This window comes from Ornithodoros turicata, chromosome 1 (assembly GCF_037126465.1).
Source record: "Ornithodoros turicata isolate Travis chromosome 1, ASM3712646v1, whole genome shotgun sequence".
Lineage (NCBI taxonomy): Eukaryota > Metazoa > Arthropoda > Arachnida > Ixodida > Argasidae > Ornithodoros > Ornithodoros turicata.
This window is the reverse complement of record NC_088201.1, coordinates 165,986,267-165,996,492: the sequence shown is the minus strand read 5'-3', so window position 1 is coordinate 165,996,492 and position 10,226 is coordinate 165,986,267.

Genomic DNA, 10,226 nt, shown 5'->3' with positions numbered 1-10,226 from the left:
CCGTGTCTTGCAGGCGAGGCAGGACGTCGTGGTGGGTGAACGTCGGATCGAGTGCGCTGCGATTGATTATCCTTATCCAGTGTGGCGCGTGCCGCTGCTGCTGTTGCTGCTGCTGCTGCTGATGATGATGATAATTAGGAGTTTCATGGCGCAACGACAATGAGGATCATAAACTGTGTGGCGCGTGCACCCGGTTGATTGGGTCGTGGTAGACTTTTCGAGGCCCACTAATGTGGTGTACTCGAGTTACACACTATTTATGGTAGAAATTTGGGTTACCAATATAAGAATCACAGAAAAGGAATTTGGAAAATGTATGTATGTATGCTGTATTTATGCATGTATGTATGTATGTATGTATGCATGCATGCATGTAGTTCAAGGTTTTTTTCTTTTTTGGCGCAAGGGCTACTTATGCAAAAGAGCGCCAAAATTAAGACGATGACGTACGCGTTTACTTAGAATGGTATGAATGGGTAGCATAAAAACCTAGAAATAACTAATGTATGCAAAAGCTACTGGCCCGGGCAGATCAAATGAATTTGAAAGCCATGGAACGTCCCTCTAGTGAGACGCTGAATAAAGGCTTTGTCGAGAATCCATTCGAATACCTGATGCATTACCAACACGATATTGTTTCCATTTTACAATAACATCTCATACCATTCAAATTCTATAAGAAGGTGAAAGTATTGATGGCCAAGCAAGGTGGCAATTCGATGAGAAGCCACTTTGCTTTTCTACCTGCTGTATCGCGTGAAATTCATAGTCTTGCGCACATAATGGTTGCGCTAAATGAAACGATTGGTGAGTTAGCATGCAACCTTGAGAATTATAAGGGTGAAGGTGGCGCTTTCATCTCACGGGACGTGTCCGAAATCGAATTCAATATAAGCAGGATTAAGAAAAAGAAAATTGGCTGTGGCACTGCGATTCTGGCTGAATTGTAAAAAAAAGAAGGACACCTACAAATGTAAAGTGCCCCGACAATGAGTGTTCCAAATACAACGCATCAGCTCTATGGCATCCTCAAACAAATATATATATATATGTTACAAGTATTTGGGTGATCTCGAATCGAATCCCTTGGCTAGAGTCAGATGGTGGCCTGACGGTCCGGTGTTGTATTCAGAGATTGCAGAACTTGAAGAACGGAATCAAATTGAAGTGTACGTGTACTCATACCAGGATGGAAACATCAACACTCTTCCTGTTCCGCGTCTCACGCTTGTCGATAAGGTACAATTAATGAATGTGGACAACCACTTCTATGGGATAAATAATTTCGATACCTTAGATGGTCGCATGAGATGCTTTTTCTTTTCTCTTTTAAGTGTACGATGGGTCTTACAATACAGGAAACGTTTGTGTCGCATCGTAGACTGTGCAGAAATTTTGAAGAGCTCGTATCTGAGTTCCCAAAGCCTGGGAACGACGTTCTAAACTTTAACAAGTTTGTTCATATGTTTACATTTCCTCTATGTTGTCGGACACGATAAAGAGTCAGCACTTGATCCTGACACCAACGTGCCGAGCAAAAGCATGTTATGAGTTCCTTCTGCTGCATTCTGATCAGAACATACGATTCCAAGATACTCGCAAATGAAAAATATTTAGGATCCGGTGCCGCTGCCAGGTGTGTCAACTGGTTTTCATAACAAGGTGGTCAATCTCAGTCGTTGCCCTGCTCCCATTAAGCCTACAGCCGAAGAAACTCAAACATAATGCGGCAACACGTTGTGAGTACTGTGGTGTATTATTTAGTGTTGAGGGGAAAAGATTCGACGTCACAATCATAGTCATGAAAGCAGCGTCAGCAACATTTTGGCGGCCAAAGAGTACAGTACTCAAGTACAGTACAGCCAAAGAGTACAGTCACACCGGAGGTTGCACATGCACAGCAATAGTAAGCCTCAAGCACTCTAGGGAGCCACAACATTGGATGCTGAGCCCAAACTGGAAGTCAATCTTGGAGGCAATCACTGGGCACTGGTTGCTTGCTCCTTTGACGAGAGAGAAATACTCTGCTTAGATCCACTGAGGGAGCAAGCAACACACATGCTGCTCGGATACGCCAAGTTACTGAAGCTGTACTTGAGCAGAACTGCAGCTCAATTTGAGTTAGACATAAGGTACGACACAGAGCACACACTTCAAACTAACTTTTCTGCACGGGTGCTAACATGCTGGATTGCTGAAAGACTTGCGAAAGGAGGGAGCCGCACTGGTCTGTGTGATGTGCATTCTATGCGAAGACATATCTACGATGCCATACGGGAGGAAGATGCCTTAGCAAGGGGAGTCCTGAAGAAGATGCAATTACGTGTCTCCGATGCAAGGATATCACCGACAAAGGAAGCTGTGATGTGCACAAGGTCTGATAAGCACTGGAACGGTGGGTGCATTTCTGAAAGTGGACTAGCAGTTGTGGATCCTTTTGTGTGTCATCCATTGCTCCAAAGCTAAACTATAAAATCTGTACACTTGAGGATGCCTACACGTGTTGGCTAGTGATAGTGAGTTCTCACTGTGGTAAGACATTGCCCACACCGTTGGAACACTGGCTTGTACCCCACTGCAGGCAGTGCTGTGTGGTGTTCAACATGTGGGCAAGTCGTTCTACAAAACCAGGTGAAATTAGCACATTAGCATTATTAGCCACTAGCACTATTAGGTTGGATGAAAATTGCTTCTTAATGAAGCCAGGTTGTGGAACTTTGGAGTATCACAAGGCAAGGGAGTTCACAATATACCGAACCGAACAAGAACTTCAGGAAAGCTATTTAGACAATGAGGTAAGTGTTTAAGAATGGTATGAATGGGTGGCATCAAAACCTAGAGAGAACTAACGTAGAAAAACTACAGATCAGAACGGAATATCAGACAAGTTCCTGAAAGCCACATAACACCACCCTATAGAAAGCCTGAGGAAAGTATTCAATGCCATACTAAAAACCAAACAGATACCAGAAGAATGGGAGCACAGCTCTGTGAAGCTGCTGTATATAAAGGGCAAGATGCCACCTAATTTGGCTGTGAGTTATTTTCATTTTCTCTTCCCTGTTGCATTGCTGGAGTTCCTGCAAGTCGTCGTACAAGGAAGTCCAGTGTTCTATAGATATTGTGTACGTACATTTCCACAGGGGGTACAGATACACAGCGTACCGTCAATTCGCAAGGTGGATCTGGAAAGTCTCGGAAAGCAGAATAGTTACTCCAGCCTGTGCAGCAAATACGATTAGAGAAGCTTTTCCCACAGAAAGTGCTACAGGTTTCAAATAACCAAGATACTAATTCAAGGTACTTCTTTCAACGATTTGTTCATCTGATTTATCTCCTCTATTTAAGAGTATTTATAACTGCTACTGAGGCCATTCCCCGGCCGGGTCATTCAGGAGATACCGTCTGGGGGTAGCGGTAGCCGAAGTGGAATGCTGCCTCTAGTGAGTGGCCATAACGGGCCAAACACTCAGCACTGCCTCAGCTACCAGAACGTTCTTCTCCCCAGTTGAGGCAAAGCCATGCACAGCCGTAGCGCGGGTGGCTCCAAACCACTTATGCCCGGGTGTGTAGTGTCACAACAATCACTTGGCTTTAAGTATCTTCCTAAAAGGGGATATACACGAGATACCTTCCAATGCTTACTTCTTACGTCGACTGACGGCGCTGACAGCTGAGTTCCCAATGGCTCAGCAACGAGGTTGCCATTTTCATTTTGGGCAGGTCATGTGGCACAAAGTGCAAATCTTCGGCCCGTGCGAGCGGTACAGGGATGACAGTGATATAAGGACATTCATTGGCAAAAGACTTGTCAGCCCAGCATTCCTGCCGGGGAACAAGTGACGATGGCTTGGCAGAGGCTGAAGGAAAGGGCTGAACAGCTGCAGGGCATCCAAAAACTCAATGACTACTTAGAAAGCATGTGGATCTCAAAGGACATTGCCTCCCGGATTCATCATGGAAACTGCGGGCCAGGGAACTAAGAATGCTACAGAAGCTTGGCACAGGTAGGCTGAATCGATCACTATCGTCTCTTTCCATATCATGGCATGGCATAACCCTTGTTTGATGTTACGTATATCGACCCAAGTGAAGCAGTGAAGCACTTTGAAGCAATGCAGTTCCTGGGATCGAGCTGCAAGCATGTTCAAGGTACCTGCAACTTAAATCTTGGCCAAGCAGCTGAAGATTCTCAGCATGGCGTAAGCAATTTTTCGTAAGCAATTTTTCAGTATCGGGAGCAAACTATCTCCATGAGCAGCAGTCGTTGTCAACATCGAACGCAAAGTATAGCACGAGAGCAGTCATCATCTCCAGTTGCGGATCCCACATGTTGCTTCTGTCCACCACGGCAATGCAAACCCCACTAGGATAGAAGCGACAGATTAGGAGATTAAAGGAGAATTTAAACCGGATTTTGCATTTTCGGTGCCAGACGGGCGACCCCACGTGTTGACCAAACAGCCCTCCTAACACGCAGATAAAGGACATCAAATGAAACAGCCCATCGCCACCACCAAGAAACTGAAAACAACGCTCGAATAGAAGCAATAGATAAGAAGATACCAAATTTAAACCAGAATTTGTGATTTCTGGTACCCGACGGGCGCCCCCACGTGTCCATCAAACGCAGTCCCAGACGGTCGAGAAGGACAGCAAACGAAAGAGCACAAAAACCAAGTAAGGACCTCAGGTGAAAGCACCCAACGCCCCTGCAATGCAAAGATGAGAAACACACTGGAAGCAAGCAACCACGGGGAGCCAGTCCACCCGACAAAAAAGAGTCTCGAGACTTAAAAGCTAACCCCTCAATGGCGGAGAGGCACCTCCCACCGGTGGAAGGACTAGATGAACTAGTAACCAAAAGACAGGACATCAACAACAAAATGCATAAGGCGGGGCAAAGGAGCCAAGGCCAAGAAGCGTTCGACAAGTACGAAGACTTCCTCATTGGGCTCTAACAAACTAACCAGAGACTGATTTACGAGCTCGAAAGCGCCTGGCATACTGCAGCCACTACACAAAACCAGTACTCCAGAGGAAGCGAAGCCGGCTGCCTCACGGCCACGCCACAGACGACCCCTGAGGCGGGGAACGAGATAGGATCCCCAGGGCTCCAAGACTCACAAAAAAATGATGTCTTTCAGCGACTCAAACATCTACAAGAGGCCTATATGGACAAAGAGAGTTCAATACCCACCGACACAAAGAGGATCACGAGAGAGATATTCTTCGAACTCGCGGAGACCATCCGATTCCTGGAAATGACCCTCATGAAAGAGGCCGGCCGCAGGGTGGAACTGAGGAGAAGATGTGAGGAACTAAAAACTGAGGCAGAACAGCCCTGGGCAGAACTAGAGACTTTGAAGAGGCAAACACCAACATTTATGCCAATATAACCGCCAGGACGCCCCTGCCACAGCACCCCCCGAACTACTTACAGCTACCATTAGACCCAAAGACTGTGCCACACCTCAGTCAGTAGTGCAAGCTGTCAGGATACACGAAGCAATCAGCGAAGAAGTAAAAAACATCACACTCAGGTCCTTCGCACAGGAACACTCCTGGTAGAGTCTCCGTGCCCACAGGACCTCGAAGCCATTTCGAGAGAAGGCACCCTTAGGGAAATGGCAACCTGCTGACTGGGCGACGATGTCTCCCCACAAGTCAAGATCACAGAGATCCACAGCGACACAATGAAGACTGCCCTGAAGGAGGAACTCTAAAGACAAATCCACGCAGAACCCCAGGACATTAAGATCAAACATATTAGAGTAGAACGCAACAGACACCAAACAGCCTTAGTGGCCATCCCGTACCAGTGCCGTGTATGCCAAAGGGAGTCTGGCCATTAATGGGACCTGCATACACCTGAGGCTCCACCCACTTTTTGAAGTATCTAGCCAATCACAGGTGGAAATACAGTTGTCTATTGTTACATCCATCCAGTACTTATACCTCACCCTTATTTACTGGGCGCTACCATTTTGGAGAAAATTGATGGATTTGGATTGAAACAGATATCACTGGTGACAGACCAAAACGACGGATTTTGCGCCCACTTTTATCAACGCCATCTGCACGGAGAGAGGCATGTTGGGAAGGCTCAGAAATGCAGAAATGGTTGCTGGCAGAAGTGATTAGCCAGGATGGCGGTACAACCGCTTCTTCGTAGCAGACGACACCCGGTATGAAGTTTTATACCACGTAATGTAAGTACATTGAATCAAAAAAGAGCGAAGTATGTATGCGAAGAGATGTATGTATAAATAAAATGCAACTATATTATGCAAAATCCTACGTATAAAGGTCGTCCTTCTTGCTATTTTCCTGGTACCATGATCTTAACTAGGCCTAACGTTAGCGACGAAACATCCCATTTTCACGTAAATAATGATGGCGGACCGAAAGTTGAAGCTGATTTTGCAGATGCGTACATGAGGATATATACTCACAGCATGAAATAAAAGTAGTCCGTGAAAATTTTTTGTCACGAAATCTCCGCTTCGCCGTTCCAAGCACCATCCTCCATCTTGGAGAAAATTTGGAAAACGGTAACCAATGAAATGCGCCTAAGTGTGATTGACAGGTCGAGCCTCTTTTTTAGGCTCCTCCTAATGGCCAGACTCCCTTTGGCATACACAGCACTGTCCCGCACCGGCTATACCACCCCCTGCTGGAACAAGGAAAAATTAAAGTGGTATGGAATCGCTGCCCTGTCAGAGAAGCCCTCAACATAAGGCGATGTGCCAGATGCGTATCCTATAGCCACACAAGAAAGTTATGTGAGGAACAATACGACACATGCCCATACTGTGAAGAACATCACGAGAGACATTGCTGGCACCCGCCCACCTGCAGAGCCTGCCGCGCCTCCAACCACCACCATGGAACATCCCACAACCCGGAACACCACTTCTTCCACAGGGAATGCCCAGAACAAACTGGTCAAGGCTAGGGCGTGCTTACAATAACCAGCCGCACCCACATCAGGTAAACAACCCAACGCACCACCCAACCTAACAACACTAATGCACTAACTCCACCCAAGATGAACAGCAAAAACACTAACCACAGACCACAAATAACAGACACTAACAACACACTCATATGCGCGCAAATCAATCTGGACCGATCTAAAGCGGCGGCCCCAACTCTAATCAATCAAATCATCAAAGAAATGTACAACCTTGTGCTAATCCAGGAACCCTTCCATGGAAATTTATATCTGCATGGCCTCCTTCATACTTACTCAATCATCTCAGCAAAAGAAAACCCAAGAACCACGATCATCTACCGAAGCAACAAATTCGACATCTTCCCTACATACATATCAAAATGATGATGATGATGATTGAGATTTCTTTGGCGTAGCGACAACGAAGGTCATAAACATACATATCAAAAGATTGCATCATAATAAACTTCAGCAGCAACAAACAAACAACAACAGTCGTGAACATATACGCATCACCCCACCCTGCCGAACTTGCCACCCTGGATGAAATTAGCCCCTTCATGGTCCCTACAACAGAACACCTACTGATATGTGGGGACCTGAAGGCGCGACATAACCTATGGGACCCTAGAGAAAGTGATACATGGGGAGACAAAATTTTAGACTTCGTTCAAGCAAATGAGCTACAATGCTACAAAATCACACTAACACATCTCCAACCTTCTGCAGTGCCAATGGACAATCCTGGATTGACCTCACCATCACTTCCGCAGTGCTATACCAACAGTGCCTGGGGTGGAAGGTCCTCACACGAGCAAGCGACCACCGATATATCGTTTTCGACCTATACAGACAGCAACCGAAAATCAAATATATGCTGAAAAAAAGTTACAAGAACTCCTCAGAACACTAATAGCCAATGATCTTGTATTTATGAAAATAACACAACACTATACTGATGATGATGATGATTAGGATTTTTGGCGCAGCGACAACGAAGGTCATAATGCGCCAAGCTTGGAACACTATGCTCCAGACAACACCCCTATTAATGAAGCCCTCGCTATAATAAAAGAAAGAACACACGGACATGTGAATCACTGGACGTGAATGGTAAAGATAAAGGATCACTCTGCCCGGTAGTGGAACAAGACCTTGGAAGACCTTTAGAAGGACGCCAAGAAGGCGCGCAGGAACCTACAAAATAACAGGGGAACAGCAAAAGAACCAGAACTTCGAAGCACTTATTGCAAACTAGCAGCAAAATACAAAAGGACAATAATCGCAGCTAAACAAGAGTACTGGAAATCATCATGCCAAAATATCACCCTGGGCAACCCCTACACCCTTCCATATAAACTAATGAGATCTAAAGAAAAAAGCGCTACAACTCCCGCAATCACTCGGGAAGACGGCACAAAAACGCACACCAGAGAGAATTCCATCAGGGAAATCCTACAACTTCTTTTCCCACCAACCACACATGAAAGAGAGGGCCCACCTATAGAAAACAACGATGTGGCGCAGTCAGACATTCCAATATCTAAACACGATATTTACGAGGCACTATCCGAAATAAAGGCAACAACAGCAATGGGGATAAACAAAGTGAACTACAAAACAACCACCACACTAGTACAACAACAGATCGACCTCATACTCCTCATCTACAATGCCTGTCTAACACAAGTGATATTTCCAAATAGATGAAAAAAGGGAAGACTCTCTTTACCATTGGACATGTTTCGGACATGCATGACGCCGCGACGATGGCGTAGAGGGAGCAGAACAGGGTCACGGTGCTCGCGTGGACTGAACCCTGGGGCATGGAGCCTCAGGGAGTACGCGGGGACCCGCGGCCAGCCGATTCCTTGATATTCGTCCCATACGGATGAGCCAAAGAGTGGTGGCGGGGCAGGAAGCAGAGGTCATAACTGCACCATCGGGGCACGTACACGAGACGTGTCCAGCTTGCGGCACCTTCGTCGTCACCAGAGCTGTGCACGTCCACAAGAGGCGACATATGGAAGCACTGCTGGCGGCGGAGGAACCAGTTCCGCAAGAGAAGAAAGTGTATATATGTAAATATTTGTATGTATAATTGTTTGTGCATGAATGTTATATGTTGTATATATGTATATAGATGGAACAAAATATAATTTCTCTCAAACATGTAACAGAATTTGAAGGAACAGAGCTTCCCTTGCCTTCTTGCTTCCGTTGCCCGCGGCAGTAGACTTTAGTGTGGAGGTAAGTAGGTGGATGATAAAGCTGGATAAAGCAACCGGCGAGGGGGCTTCTGTGGCAAGCCACATTCATGATTGGCCACTCGGAACTCCTATAAGCAAGCAGGAAAAGACGGCACGCGCGTACCTGGAGCCAAAATTAACAGACTTTAATCGGGACATCAATATGTGTAAGATATTTTGTATAGGACGTTTTATGGGACACGGCAGAGCTTGTGACCAACTTATGCCTCTCCGGTAGGAGGTGACAAGCCCGACACCAAGAATTTGTGTCTCCGTGACTGAAAGAATCCCATAAAAGGAAGAGGAAAACCACTTGGAACTGTTCAAGCCGAATATGAAAGGAAGAAGAAGTTGGGTCATTCTGCAAAGCTTCTGCCACAGAAAAGTGCCAGAGATAATGTTGGCCCGGCCCTTGGACAAAGAAGACAGAGGAGAATGCAAACTCCAAGGCTGCAAAGCACCTCTGGTGACATTCCCCCCAAAATGTTGTATTCATTTGCACCTGGCGAAAAACAAGGGGTCCCATATTACCTGAGGGGTCCCATATTCGAGTGCTAGTGGTGGGAGGCCCGGAGGCTCCACCGCCTCCCTATAGTGAAGCGCCTCAACCGAGCTATTTAGAGCAACACCAACAAAAACTCTGTAGGGGTCGCGGGCAAGGGTTGGCGCCCAACACGCACGAACAAACGACCAGCAGCAACCTTTCGCCGTCGCCGGTTGAGGACATGATGATGATGATGATTCGGGTTTTCATGGCGCATAAGCAACGAGGGCGCCTGGCAAAAAAGAAGGGGTCCCATATTCGAGTGTTCGTGGTGGGAGGCCCGGAGGCTCCACCGCCTCCCTATAGTGAAGCGCCTCCACCGAGCTATTTAGAGCAACACCAACAAAAACTCTGTAGGGGTCGCGGGCAAGGGTTGGCGCCCAACACGCACGAACGAACGACCAGCAGCAACCTTTCGCCGTCGCCGGTCGAGGACATGATGATGATGGTGATGATTCGGGTTTTCATGGCGCAT